The sequence below is a fragment of the Arachis stenosperma genome, chromosome 10 (genome assembly GCF_014773155.1).
Source record: "Arachis stenosperma cultivar V10309 chromosome 10, arast.V10309.gnm1.PFL2, whole genome shotgun sequence".
In the NCBI taxonomy this organism is placed as follows: Eukaryota; Viridiplantae; Streptophyta; class Magnoliopsida; order Fabales; family Fabaceae; genus Arachis; species Arachis stenosperma.
In genome coordinates, this window is record NC_080386.1 from 49225550 (window position 1) to 49240470 (window position 14921).

General features: G+C 40.3%; 1 non-coding gene across 1 annotated transcript; it reads right to left on the minus strand.

Annotated features, from left to right (window-relative positions):
- Positions 1 to 3299: 3299 nt before the first annotated feature.
- On the minus strand, positions 3300 to 3407 carry LOC130959743 (small nucleolar RNA R71). Its single transcript, XR_009078810.1, has one exon. It is a non-coding gene; the product is annotated as a small nucleolar RNA R71 (small nucleolar RNA).
- Between the last annotated feature and the right edge of the window lie 11514 nt (positions 3408 to 14921).

A 14921-nucleotide genomic window follows, 5' to 3' on the forward strand; every position in this document is an offset into this window, starting at 1 on the left:
GCGCGCTCTCAACGGCGTTGGAAAGTAGACATTCTGGGCTTTCCAGAAATATATGATAGTTCATACTTTGCCCAAGATTTGATGGCCCAAACCGGCGTTCAAAGTCACCTTCAGAATTCCCAGCGTTAAACATCGGAACTGGCACCAAAGTGGGAGTTAAACGCCCAAACTGGCACAAAAGCTGGCATTTAACTCCAAGAAGAGTCTCTACACGAAAATGCTTCAATGCTCAGCCCAAGCACACACCAAGTGGGCCCAAAAGTGGATTTTTATGTCATTTACTCATCTTTGTAATTCTTAAGCTACTAGTTCTCTATAAATAGGACCTTTTACTATTGTATTTTGATCTTTTGATCATGTTTTTATGATTGAACCCTCTTTGGGAGGCTGGCCTCACGGCCATGCCTAGACCTCGTTCTTATGTATTTTCAACGGTGGAGTTTCTACACACCATAGAATAAGGTGTGGAGCTCTGCTGTACCTCGAGTATTAATGCAATTACTATTGTTCTTCTATTCAATTCAGCTTGTTCTTATTCCAAGATATTCATTCGCACTCAAGAACTTGATGAATGTGATGATTATGTGACGCTCATCATCATTCTCACTTATGAACAAGTGACTGACAACCACTTTTGTTCTACAAGCAAACAAGGCTCTAATGTTTATCTCTTGGGTTCTTTAACCGAAATCTTCGTGGTATAAGCTAGAATTGATGGCGGCATTCAAGAGATTCCGGAAGGTCTAAACCTTGTCTGTGGTATTCTGAGTAGGATTCAATGACTGAATGACTGTGACGAGCTTCAAACTCGCGATTGTGGGGCGTTAGTGACAGACGCAAAAGAATCACTGGATTCTATTCCGACATGATCGAGAACCGACAGCTGGATAGCCGTGCCGTGACAGGGTGCGTTGAACATTTCCACTGAGAGGATGGGAGGTAGCCACTGACAACGGTGAAACCCTTGCATACAGCTTGCCATGGAAAGGAGTAAGAAGGATTGGATGAAGACAGTAGGAAAGCAAAGAGACGGAAGGGACAAAGCATCTTCATACGCTTATCTGAAGTTCTCACCAATGAAATACATAAGTATCTCTATCTTTATCTTTATGTTTTATTCATAAATCATTCATAACCATTTGAGTCTGCCTGACTGAGATTTACAAGATGACCATAGCTTGCTTCATACCAACAATCTCCGTGGGATCGACCCTTACTCGCGTAAGGTTTATTACTTGGACGACCCAGTGCACTTGCTGGTTAGTTGTGCGAAGTTGTGTTTATGCCATGGTATTGAGCACCAAGTTTTTGGATTCATTACCGGGGATTATTTGAGTTGTGAAAAGTAGTGATCACAATTTCGCATGTCAAGTTTTTGGCGCCGTTGCCGGGGATTGTTTCGAGTATGGACAACTGACGGTTCATCTTGTTGCTTAGATTAGGTATTTTTCAGAATTCTTAAAAATGAGTTCTAGAGTTTCATGATGATCTGTTGAAGTCTGGCTGGCTGTGAAGCCATGTCTAATCTTATTGGACCGAGGTTTCAACTTATCATCACAAGAGCTTGTTGATTTCTATCAATCTTGCTGTTGGAGCAATGATCTGCTAAGGCTTGGCTGGCCATTGGCCATGTCTAGTGTTTTGGACCGAAGCTTTCTTTGAAAGCTTGGCTGGCTGTGAAGCCATGTCTAATTCCTGGACCAAAGTCTTAGACTAGCATTGCAATGATTCTTGGAATTCTCAATAAGAATTTTGAATCCTTTATTTTACTTTTCCACTTAATTTTCGAAAAATAAAAAAAAATTACAAAATCATAAAAACCAAAAATATTTTATGTTTCTTGTTGAGTCTAGTGTCTCATATTATGTTTGGTGTCTTGCATGCATTGTTTATTTGATCTTGGTTCTGTTTTTAAGTCAATAGTATAGGGAACTGAAGATTCAGAACATGCAGCAGAGGAATTACACAGAAAAAGCTGGGCGTTCAAAACGCCCAGTGAAGAAGGACAGACTGGCGTTTAAACGCCAGCCAGAGTGCATGGTTGGGCGTTTAACACCCAAAAGGGTAGAGCATTGGGCGTTAAACGCCAGAATGTGCACCATTCTGGGCGTTTAACGCCAGGATGGCACAAGAGGGAAGATTCTGTTTTTAATTCAATTTTTTTTCAAGTTTTCAAAGTTTTTCAAAATCAAATCTTTTTCAAATCATATCTTTTCAATCAAATGTTTTCAAAATCAATCTCTTTCCTTTTCCAAAAATACTTGCTAACAATTAATGATTTGATTGAACAATTCAAGTATGTTGCCTTTTCTGTTGAGAAAGGTTTAATGTTTGAATCATATCTTTTCTTGTTAGGCAAGTCATTAATTTTTAAAATCAAATCTTTTTAAAATTGTTTTTCAAATCATATCTTTTTCAAAATAGTTTTCAATCATATCTTTTTGATTTCTAATTTCAAAATCTTTTTCAAAAATCACTTGATTTCTTTTCCACTTTTAGTTTTCGAAAATCAATTCAAGTTTTTCGAAATGTTTTTTAAAACCTTTTTAACTTAATTTTCGAAAATCTCTTCCCCTCTTCTCACATCCTTCTATTTATGGAGTGACACTCCTCCTCAATGCACAATTCGAACTCTATCTCACTAAGTTCGAATTCTTCTACCTCTTTCTTCTATTTTTCTGTTCCTCTGACACCTCAAGGAATCTCTATACTGTGACATAGAGGATTCCACATTTTCTTGTTCTCTTCTCTTTCATATGAGCAGGAGCAAAGACAAAGGCATTCTTGTTGAAGCTGACCCTGAACCTGAAAGGACCTTGAAGCGAAAGCTAATAGAAGCTAAGGCACAACTCTCTGTAGAGGACCTAACAGAAATATTCAAAGAAGAAGAATCCATGGCAGCCGAAAACAACAACAATGCCAACAATGCAAGGAAGGTGCTGGGTGACTTTACTGCACCTACTCCCGACTTCTATGGGAGAAGCATCTCTATCCCTGCCATTGGAGCAAACAACTTTGAGCTTAAGCCTTAATTAGTTTCTCTAATGCAACAGAATTGCAAGTTCCATGGACTTCCATTAGAAGATCCTCATCGGTTCTTAGCTGAATTCTTGCAAATCTGTGACACTGTCAAGACTAATGGGGTTGACCCTGAGGTCTACAGACTTATGCTATTCCCTTTTGCTGTAAGAGACAGAGCTAGGATATGGTTGGACTCACAACCTAAGGAAAGCCTGAACTCATGGGAAAAGCTAGTCAATGCCTTCTTGGCAAAATTCTTTCCACCTCAAAAATTGAGTAAGCTTAGAGTGGAAGTCTAAACCTTCAGACAGAAGGAAGGAGAATCCCTCTATGAAGCTTGGGAAAGATACAAACAATTAATCAGAAAGTGTCCTTCTGACATGCTTTCTGAGTGGAGCATCATAGGTATTTTCTATGATGGTCTGTCTGAACTGTCCAAGATATCTTTGGATAGCTCTGCTGGAGGATCTCTTCATCTGAAGAAGACGCCTGCAGAAGCTCAAGAGCTAATTGAAATGGTTGCAAATAACCAATTCATGTATACTTCTGAAAGGAATCCTGTGAACAATGGGACAAGTCAGAAGAAAGGAGTTCTTGAGATTGATACTCTGAATGCCATACTGGCTCAAAATAAAATATTGACTCAGCAAGTCAATTTGATTTCTCAAAGTCTGTCTGGAATACAAATTGCACCAAACAGTACTAAGGATGCTTCATCTGAAGAAGAAGCTTATGATCCTGAGAACCCTTCAATGGAAGAAGTGAATTACATGGGAGAACCCTATGGAAACACCTATAATTCTTCATGGAGAAATCACCCAAATTTCTCATGGAAGGATCAACAGAGACCTCAACAAGGTTTCAACAACAATAATGGTGGAAGAAACAGGTTTAGCAATGGCAAGCCTTTTCCATCATATTCTCAACAACAGACAGAGAATTCTAAGCAGAACAACTCTGACTTAGCAACCATGGTCTTTGATCTAATCAAAACCACTCAAAGTTTCATGACTGAAACAAGATCCTCCATTAGAAATTTGGAGGCACAAGTGGGACAGCTAAGCAAGAAAATTACTGAACTCCCTCCTAGTACCCTTCCAAGCAATACAGAAGAAAATCCAAAAGGAGAGTGCAAGGCCATCAACATGGCCGAACTTGGAGAGGATGAAGAGGCAGTGAACGCCATTGAGGAAGACCTCAATGGACGTCCACTGGCCTCCAATGAGTTCCCTAATGAGGAACCATGGGAATCTGAGGCTCAAAATGAGACCATAGAGATTTCATTGGACTTACTTCTGCCATTCATGAGCTCTGCTGAGTATTCTTCCTCTGAAGAGGATGAGTATGTCACTGAAGAGCAAGTCGCTAAATACCTTGGAGCAATCATGAAGCTAAATGACAAGTTATTTGGTAATGAGACTTGGGAGAACGAATCTCCTTTGCTCACCAAAGAGCTGGATGACTTGTCTAGGCAGAGATTACCTCAAAAGAGACAAGATCCTGGGAAGTTTTCAATACCTTGCACCATAGGCACCATGACCTTCAAGAAGGCTCTGGTGACTTAGGGTCAAGTGTAAACCTCATGCCTCTCTCTGTAATGGAGAAGCTAGGGATCTTTGAGGTACAAGCTGCAAGAATCTCACTAGAGATGGCAGACAATTCAAAGAAACAAGCTCATGGACTTGTAGAGGATGTTTTGGTGAAAGTTGAAAACCATTACATCCCTGCTGATTTCATAGTCCTAGAGACTGGGAAGTGCATGGATGAATCCATCATCCTTGGCAGACCCTTCCTAGCCACAGCAAAGGCTGTGATTGATGTGGACAGAGGAGAATTGATCATTCAAGTGAATGAAGAATCCTTTGTGTTTAAGGCTCAAGGATATCCCTCTGTCACCATGGAGAGGAAGCATGAAGAGCTTCTCTCAAAACAGAGTCAAACAGAGCCCCCACAGTCAAACTCTAAGTTTGGTGTTGGGAGGCCACAACCAAACTCTAAGTTTGGTGTTGAACCCCCACATTCAAACTCTAAGTTTGGTGTTGGGAGGTTCCAACATTGCTCTGAGTATCTGTGAGGCTCCATGAGAGCCCTCTGTCAAGCTACTGACATTAAAGAAGCGCTTGTTGGGAGGCAACCCAATGTTATATTTAATCTATTTTCCTTTGTTATTTTATGTTTTCTGTAGGTTGATGATCATGAAAAGTCACAAAATCAATTGAAAAAGCAAAAACAGAATGAAAAATAGAAAGAAAAATAGCACACCCTGGAGGAGAACTTGCTGGCGTTTAAACGCCAGTGAGGCTAGCAGATGGGCGTTTAACGCCCAGTCTGGCACCATTCTGGGCGTTTAACGCCAGAAAGGGGCACCAGACTGGCGTTAAACGCCAGAAAAGGGCAAGCATTTGGCGTTAAACGCCAGAAATGGGCACCAGCCCGGCGTTTAACGCCAGAATTGGCACAGAACGCAAATTTTCTTGCCACTTGGTGCAGGGATGACTTTTCCTTGACACCTCAGGATCTGTGGACCCCACAGGATCCCCACCTACCCCACCACCCTCTCTCTTCTTCTTCACCCATTCACCAATCACCTCAACCACTCTTCCCCAAAAACCCCTCACCTATCAAATCCCATCTTTCTCTTCACCACTCACATCCATCCTTCATAAAACCCCACCTACCCCACCATTCAAATTCAAACCACTCTCCCTCCCAAACCCACCCATAATGGCCGAACCCTACCCCTCCCTTCACCCCTATATAAACCCATCTTCACTCCTTCATTTTCACACACACTAAACACTACTTCTCCCCCCTTTGGCCGAACCACAAAGCCATCTCCCTCTCCTCTATTTCTTCTTCTTCTACTCTCTTCTTTCTTCTTTTGCTCGAGGACGAGCAAACCTTTTAAGTTTGGTGTGGTAAAAGCATTGCTTTTTGTTTTTCCATAACCATTTATGGCATCCAAGGCCGGAGAAACCTCTAAAAAGAGGAAAGGGAAGGCAAAAGCTTTCACCTCCGAGTCATGGGAGATGGAGAGATTCATCTCAAGGGTGCATCAAGACCACTTCTATGAAGTTGTGGCCTTGAAGAAGGTGATCCCCGAGGTCCCTTTCAAACTCAAAAAGAGTGAATATCCGGAGATCCGACATGAGATCCGAAGAAGAGGTTGGGAAGTTCTTACCAACCCTATTCAACAAGTCGGAATCTTGATGGTTCAAGAGTTCTATGCCAATGCATGGATCACCAAGAACCATGATCAAAGTGTGAACCCGGACCCAAAGAATTGGCTTACAATGGTTCGGGGGAAATACTTAGATTTTAGTCCGGAAAATGTAAGGTTGGCATTCAACTTGCCCATGATGCAAGGAGATGAACATCCTTACACTAGAAGGGTCAACTTTGATCAAAGGTTGGACCAAGTCCTCATAGACATCTGTGAAGAGGGCGCCCAATGGAAGAGAGATTCAAGAGGGAAGCCGGTTCAATTGAGAAGGCATGACCTCAAGCCCATGGCTAGGGGATGGTTGGAGTTTATCCAACGCTCAATCATTCCCACTAGCAACCGGTCCGAAGTTACTCTAGACCGGGCCATCATGATCCATAGCATCATGATTGGAGAAGAAGTAGAAGTTCATGAGGTTATAGCCCAAGAACTCTATAAGGTGGCGGACAAGTTCTCTACCTTGGCAAGGTTAGCCTTTCCTCATCTCATTTGTCACCTCTGTTATTCAGTTGGAGTTGACATAGAAGGAGACATCCTCATTGATGAGGACAAGCCCATCACTAAGAAAAGGATGGAGCAAACAAGAGACCCCATTCATCATGAAGTCCCTGAGATGCCTCAAGGGATGCACTTTCCTCCACAAAACTATTGGGAGCAAATCAACACCTCCCTAGGAGAATTGAGTTCCAACATGGGACAACTAAGGGTGGAGCACCAAGAACATTCCATCCTCCTCCATGAAATTAGAGAAGATCAAAGAATCATGAGAGAGGAACAACAAAGACAAGGAAGAGACATTGAGGAGCTCAAGCACTCTATAAGATCTTCAAGAGGAAGAACAAGCCGCCATCACTAAGGTGGACCCGTTCTTTAATTTCCTTGTTCTTTATTTTCCTGTTTTTTTCGAAAAATCATGCTTATGTTTATCTATGTTTGTGTCTTGTGGTCATTAGTGTCTTAGTGTCTATGCCTTAAAGTTATGAATGTCCTATGAATCCATCACCCTTCTTAAATGAAAAATGTTCTTAATTGAAAAAGAGAAGAATTGCATGAATTTTAAATTTTATAACAGATTAATTATTTTGATGTGGTGGCAATACTTTTCTTTTCTGAATGTATGGTTAAACAGTGCATATGTCTTTTGAACTTGTGGTTCATGATTGGTTGGCTCTTGAAAGAATGATGAAAAAGGAGACATGTTACTGAGGATCTGAAAAATCATAAAAATGGTTCTTGAAGCAAGAAAAAGCAGTGAATACAAAAAAAAAAGAAGAAGCGAAAAAAAAGGAAAAGAAAAAAGAGAAAAAAAAAAGGGGAGAAAGAGAAAAAGAAAGAAAAAGAAAGAAATAAAGTTGTGATACAAGGCAAAAAGAGTGTGCTTAAGAACCCTGGACACCTCTAATTGGGGACTCTAGCAAAGCTGAGTCACAATCTGAAAAGGTTCACCCAATTATGTGTCTGTGGCATGTATGTATCCGGTGGTAATACTGGAAGACAGAGTGCTTTGGGCCACGGCCAAGACTCATAAAGTAGCTGTGTCCAAGAATCATCATACTTAACTAGGAGAATCAATAACACTATCTAGATTCTGAGTTCCTAAAGAAGCCAATCATTCTGAATTTCAAAGGATAGAGTGAGATGCCAAAACTGTTCAGAGGCAAAAAGCTAAAAGCCCCGCTCATCTAATTAATACTGATCTTCATAGATGTTTTTGGAGTTCATTGCATATTCTCTTCTTTTTATCTTATTTGATTTTCAGTTGCTTGGGGACAAGCAACAATTTAAGTTTGGTGTTGTGATGAGCGGATAATTTGTACGCTTTTTGGCATTGTTTTTAGTATGTTTTTAGTAGATTTAGTTAGTTTTTAGTATATTTTTATTAGTTTTTAGTTAAAATTCACTTTTCTGGACTTTACTATGAGTTTGTGTGTTTTTCTGTGATTTCAGGTATTTTCTGGCTGAAATTGAGGGACCTGGGCAAAAATCTGATTCAGAGACTGAAAAGGACTGCAGATGCTGATGGATTCTAACCTCCCTGCACTCAAAGTGGATTTTCTGGAGCTACAGAAGCCCAATTGGCGCGCTCTCAACGGTGTTGGAAATTAGACATTCTGGGCTTTCCAGCAATATATGATAGTCCATACTTTGCCCAAGATTTGATGGCCCAAACCGGCGTTCAAAGTCACCTTCAGAATTCCCAGCGTTAAACGCCGGAACTGGCACCAAAGTGGGAGTTAAACGCCCAAACTGGCACAAAAGCTGGCGTTTAACTCCAAGAAGAGTCTCTACATGAAAATGCTTCAATGCTCAGCCCAAGCACACACCAAGTGGGCCCGGAAGTGGATTTTTATGTCATTTACTCATCTTTGTAATTCTTAAGCTAATAGTTCTCTATAAATAGGACCTTTTACTATTGTATTTTGATCTTTTGATCATGTTTTTATGATTGAACCCTCTTTGGGAGGCTGGCCTCACGGCCATGCCTAGACCTCGTTCTTATGTATTTTCAACGGTGGAGTTTCTACACACCATAGATTAAGGTGTGGAGCTCTGCTGTACCTCGAGTATTAATGCAATTACTATTGTTCTTCTATTCAACTCAGCTTGTTCTTATTCCAAGATATTCATTCGCACTCAAGAACTTGATGAATGTGATGATTATGTGACGCTCATCATCATTCTCACTTATGAACAAGTGACTGACAACCATTTTTGTTCTACAAGCAAACAAGGCTCTAATGTTTATCTCTTGGGTTCTTTAAACGGAATCTTCGTGGTATAAGCTAGAATTGATGGCGGCATTCAAGAGAATCTGGAAGGTCTAAACCTTGTCTGTGGTATTCTGAGTAGGATTCAATGACTGAATGACTGTGACGAGCTTCAAACTCGCGATTGTGGGGCGTTAGTGACAGACGCAAAAGAATCACTGGATTTTATTCCGACATGATCGAGAACCGACAGCTGGATAGCCGTGCCGTGACAGGGTGCGTTGAACATTTCCACTGAGAGGATGGGAGGTAGCCACTGACAACGGTGAAACCCTTGCATACAGCTTGCCATGGAAAGGAGTAAGAAGGATTGGATGAAGACAGTAGGAAAGCAGAGAGACGGAAGGGACAAAGCATCTTCATACGCTTATCTGAAGTTCTCACCAATGAAATACATAAGTATCTCTATCTTTATCTTTATGTTTTATTCATAAATCATTCATAACCATTTGAGTCTGCCTGACTGAGATTTACAAGATGACCATAGCTTGCTTCATACCAACAATCTCCGTGGGATCGACCCTTACTCGCGTAAGGTTTATTACTTGGACGACCCAGTGCACTTGCTGGTTAGTTGTGCGAAGTTGTGTTTATGTCATGGTATTGAGCACCAAGTTTTTGGATTCATTACCGGGGATTATTTGAGTTGTGAAAAGTAGTGATCACAATTTCGTGCACCAATCCCAAACTTTGGTTCCAAATCCGCTTTCGTTTTGATCTATACTTTTCCATCTGGGCGGATTGGAAATTAGATTCTCACCACGGTGACCAAACGTTCTCCGTGATCCACTCAATTGAGCATGATACCAATCCTTGTACTTCGAGTTGAAGCGTGGAACCTTATTGAACCTTGTGCACCGGCTCTGAGTATGAGCCATTTCCCTTTTACTCTTAAAGCCGCAGAGAGCTCTAAGCTGGCCATCTGTTTCAAGCAAACCATATTCAAGTGGAATATTGAAGATAAAAGACAAGGATTTTGCCCACTTGTAGTTTGTGGTGGGCAGTAACGGCCTTGGGATAGGTGTTTCCAGTGGTTCCGTAAGTTCTACTCCCTTATAATCTTCCGTGAATTCTTCCACTTCAACCATCTCTTGATCAGAGTCTTCAATTTCTCCCTCATCATCGCTCAAGTCATATATTGGAGGTTGAGAAAGATCTACCTTAGCATCATCTTCATATTCACTCGGGAAAGATTCTTCTGTCTCAAAAAAATCACTTGTGGATGCAAGTTCGCCGCTAAGAGAATAGGACTCGTGATCATCATCATCAAGGAAACCTGTATCCTGGGTTATTCCGTTCAGTTCTTCATAAGATATTTGCAATGGAGGCGGTGCAAAATCCTCCTCAGCATCAATTGTAACATCCTTGACGGAGTTCTCCACAACAACCGACTCTTCTTCTTCTGCAATGACAGCTTTCTCTACTTGTTCTAGTACGAAGTTATGCTCTATGATGTTCACTGGAGCTTCCAGCATCTCCTTTGTACTGCGTTCTTCATTGGATTCTCTACATAAAGCCATGGGGGTCTGTTGAGGGGCTGAGTGTCTGGAAGATAATTGTTTTAACTTCTCCACTATTGCTTGCTCCAGTTGATGAAGGATTACAGTACACTGTTTCATTGATTCTTTGAGGCTAACCTGTGATTCTGACTTTGATGGATATGGGTAATGTGTATGGGGGAGTGGTGGTTCTTGGGAGTAATTGGATTGGTATTGGGGCGGATAAGGGTCGTATGGTGGCGAATGGCGAAAAGAAGCTTGTGAGTGTGGTGGTTTGAGGTCATGTTGAGAGGATGGTCTATAGGCACGGGGTGGGACTTGTTGGTAGTTACAAGGTTGTCCACCATATCTTTCAGCTGGGTATGCATTGTAGAATGGTCGTTGTCCATGATATCTTGGAGGGTGTGGTTGCCTAAAGGGTAGATTAGATCCTCTTGACTCTATCCATCCTTGATTGGTCTGACCTTGATGCATATTCCTACTGTGGTTTCTATTTCCTTCAACAAAGTTAGAACTAAAATCAAAGTGAGAGGGGTGAGAATTCATAATAGCTATCAAAAATAAGGGGGGAAAAGAGAAAACAAATAAACAAGTAACAGAAAATTATTTTTTTTTAAAAAAATATTTACAATAACCAATAATAAGGCACACGTTTGCAATTCCCCGGCAACGGCGCCATTTTGACGTTAGGATTTTTGCCAGTAAAGAATTTCATAAAAACAGTCACGTTGTAGATATAGTTTCTAAACCAACAAAAATCCCTTCGTGCAAACGTTTTGGTTGTCACAAGTAACAAACCCTTTAAAATTGATAACCGAGTATTTAAACCTCGGGTCGTCTTCTCAAGGGAGGTATGTTCTTATTATTGGCTATGAAAAAGGTAAAATTGGGGTTTTTTGGAATTTGGGCAATGAACACAAGCATATTTAAATGACAAGTAAAATAAATTAACAGTAAAATAAACTCTTGGCAAGGTATAAAGACTGGAAGTCCTATCCTGGTTATCCTTCTCAATTATGAAGAGAATTGGATTCTTCTCCCACTTTGTTAACCTCTAACTATGAAAGTAAGTTAAGTGGATGAATTAATTCGAATCCTCAACTCCTAGTCTTTCCTTGGGAAAGGCTAGAGTTATTGGAATATGAATTAATGAAATGAAGAAATCCAATTTTCAATCAATACTGAGTTTGATAACTCTAAAGTCACCAATTATTTAACCAAAACCAAAAGGGAAACAGAAAATCCAAATTATTTATATAAATAAAAGACACAATTCATAGATTTGAAAATACCTCAAATTATATTTAAAATAAGAAAATCATCATGAAAGTGGTATAGCCCAAATAGGCAACATAACTAATACAAGCAGACATTCAAATATATGAAAATAAGAAATAAACATAAAGTAAAAGAACATTGAACCTGGGATCGAGAGTTACTCCTAAAAGCTAAGAGAAGTCCTAAATCCTAAGAAAAAGAGGAGAGAACCTCTCTCAAAACTAGATCTAAATCATCGAAAGTAACAGAAAATTCGGAGACTCTCTCAATGGATGCATTCCTCCACTTCATAACTTCTGGTCTATGGCTTCTGGACTTGGATTTGGGCCAAAAAGGCTTCAGAATCCGCTATGAGCATTTTCTGCAATTTCTGGTGCGTGGCCTCTATCACGCGTCCGCGTGGGTCACGCGGTCGCGTCATTCGGAGTTCTCCTTGTCATGCGGTCGCGTCGGTCACGCGTCCGCGTCGTATGCGATTTGCTCAAGTCGTGCGGTTGCGTCAGTCATGCGGCCGCGTCGTTGCCTCTTTGCTTCTGGCACACGATCGCGTCGTCCATGCGATCGCGTGGATGCCAGTTCCTTCAGAAACTCTATTTTGCGCTTTCCTTCCATTTTTGTATGTTTTCTTTTCCATCCTTTAAGTCATTCCTGCCTTAGAAGATCTGAAACTACTCAACACACTAATCACGGCATCGAATGGAGTTAAAGGTGATTAAGATAATTAATTTAAAAGCATAGGAAACATGTTTTTTCACATACATCACATAATAAGGAAGGAGAAGTAAAACCATACAATTAATATGAATAAGTGGGTGAAGGATTGAATAAATCACTCAGATTAAGCACAAAATATATCATAAAATATGGGTTTATCAGGGAGCTTGTTTTTTCCTTAGATGACATTTCAGGTTCGTCCTCAGAGAGGACTCGCCGACGGCGAGCTTGCCTTATATGTGAAAGAGTTCTTTCCATCTTAGGGTCAAATATTAGCAAGCTTGGATCAGGAAGTGAACGCGTCATTTAACGAAAAAAACGTACAGCTCATAGTGACAAAATAAAAAGAAAAATTGCAATTAAATAAATGCCAATCAATAAATTAGCACACTGTTGCAACTCCCCGGCAACGGTGCCAAAAATTAAAAGAACGGAAATTGGCGAGTTAAGAATTTATTAATAGAAATACGTTGCAAGTACAGTCCTTAACCAGCCGAAAATCTGCTTATCAATTTAAAAAGGGTTGTCACAATATTGCAATTAAAATACTGGGAGTATGAATCCCATGTCGTCTCCCAACGAGTTGCAGAGAAATGTGCTATTTTATCAATCAGGTGTTTTCAAAAATGGTTGAGTTGATAACAGGAAATTAAATTAGAGAATTTAATTAATCTTAAATAAAAGCCTTAACTGGGAGTAGATTAGTTGGAGGCCCTATTCTTGTTGAAGTACTCTCAAGATTAATTAATAATTGGAAGTTGCTCTGCTTAGTTATCCCTTACTAGGTAAAGGAAAGTCAAGCAAGTTGGAAAGCTATTTCTAGTCACAAGTCCTAGTCCTCTCTCTTGGGAAGGGCTAGTGTCAATGATTAGAGGGTGATCCAACAAATAACCCAATTATAATTTCTCTCTTGAGTGATTCAACTCAAGGGCTCCTTTCAATCATCTCCCAATCAAGTTATGGAACTACTCACTCATCATAATTATAAACTTCACAGAATTAATGGGGAAAATAAAAGAAGACATGATGAATAATAATGAAAGGGATTAATTGAAAATAAAAATAGTCTATATTAAAAACTCATGAAAATAATCCAATGTCAACTCTAGTGGAATTAAGAATATGGAAGAATAAATGAAAAGTAAATAACAGACTATAGTAACAGGTACCGGAGGTAGACTCTTCTCAAAAGCTAAAGCCAAAACCTTCAAAATCCTAACTATGAATGTTCAAGTGAGTAAAACCTAGGGGAGGAGCAATTTCAGATCTAGAAACTAGAAATTATGCGGAATGAATGTTGTTCTCTGTCTCTGCATGTTCCCTGGCTCTAATCTGTATTTCTGGGCCAAAAACTGGGTTGAAATCCAGCCCAGAAACTCTGCCAGCGACTTCTGAAATTCTGCAGATCGCGCACGTCACGCGGATGCGTTATCCACGCGTTCGCATCACTCGGCGTTTCTCGTACCACGTGTGCGCATCGTCCACGCATTCCATCGTTCATGCAGCTTCCAATCCGCGCGGTTGCGTCGGGCACGCGAGCGCGTCACTGTTATTTTTTCTATCTCGCGCGGTCCCGTCAGCCATGCAACCGCGTGACTTCTCGCTAGTTATCTCTTCAATTCTTTGTATTCCTTCCATTTTTTGCATACTTCCTTCAATTATATAAAGTGGTTTTATCACGGCCCATTTTTTGCATATGCGACGTGGGCGCGTCATCCGCACGTTCACGTCACCTAAATTCGGGGCAGCTATGAAAAATTATATATCATTGCGAAGCCCTAGATGTTAGCTTTCCAACGCAACTGAAACCGTGTTATTTGGATCTCTGTAGCTCAAGTTATGACCGTTTGAGTACAAAGAGGTCAGGCTGGACAGCTTAGTAATTTCTTCAACTTCTTGTATTCCTTCCACTTTTGCATGCTTTCTTTCCATCCTCTGAGCCATTCCTGCCCTGTAATCTCTGAAAACACTTAACACACATATCACGGCATTGAATGGTAATAAGAGAGGATTAAACATAGCAAATTTAAAGCCCAAAGAAGTATGTTTTCAATCATAGCACAAAATCCAGAAGGAAAACGTAAACTCATGCAATTAGTATGAATAAGTGTATGAAAGATTGATAAAATCCACTCAATTAACCACAAGATAAACCATAAAATAGTGGTTTATCAACCTCCCCACACTTAAACATTATCATGTCCTCATGCTAAGCTCAAGAGAAGCTATAAAGGAGTGAAGATGAATGATAGAGAGTATGCAATGTAACCTATCTATGCGGATGCAACTACATGCAAAATGTTTCTACCTACTTGGTTAAAAGTAAATAAATTCTCCAAGACAAACATAAACCAAATTCTACTAATTCAAATTATACAATAAAAAGCAAGTAAACTTGTAAGAAGATAGCTCATGAAA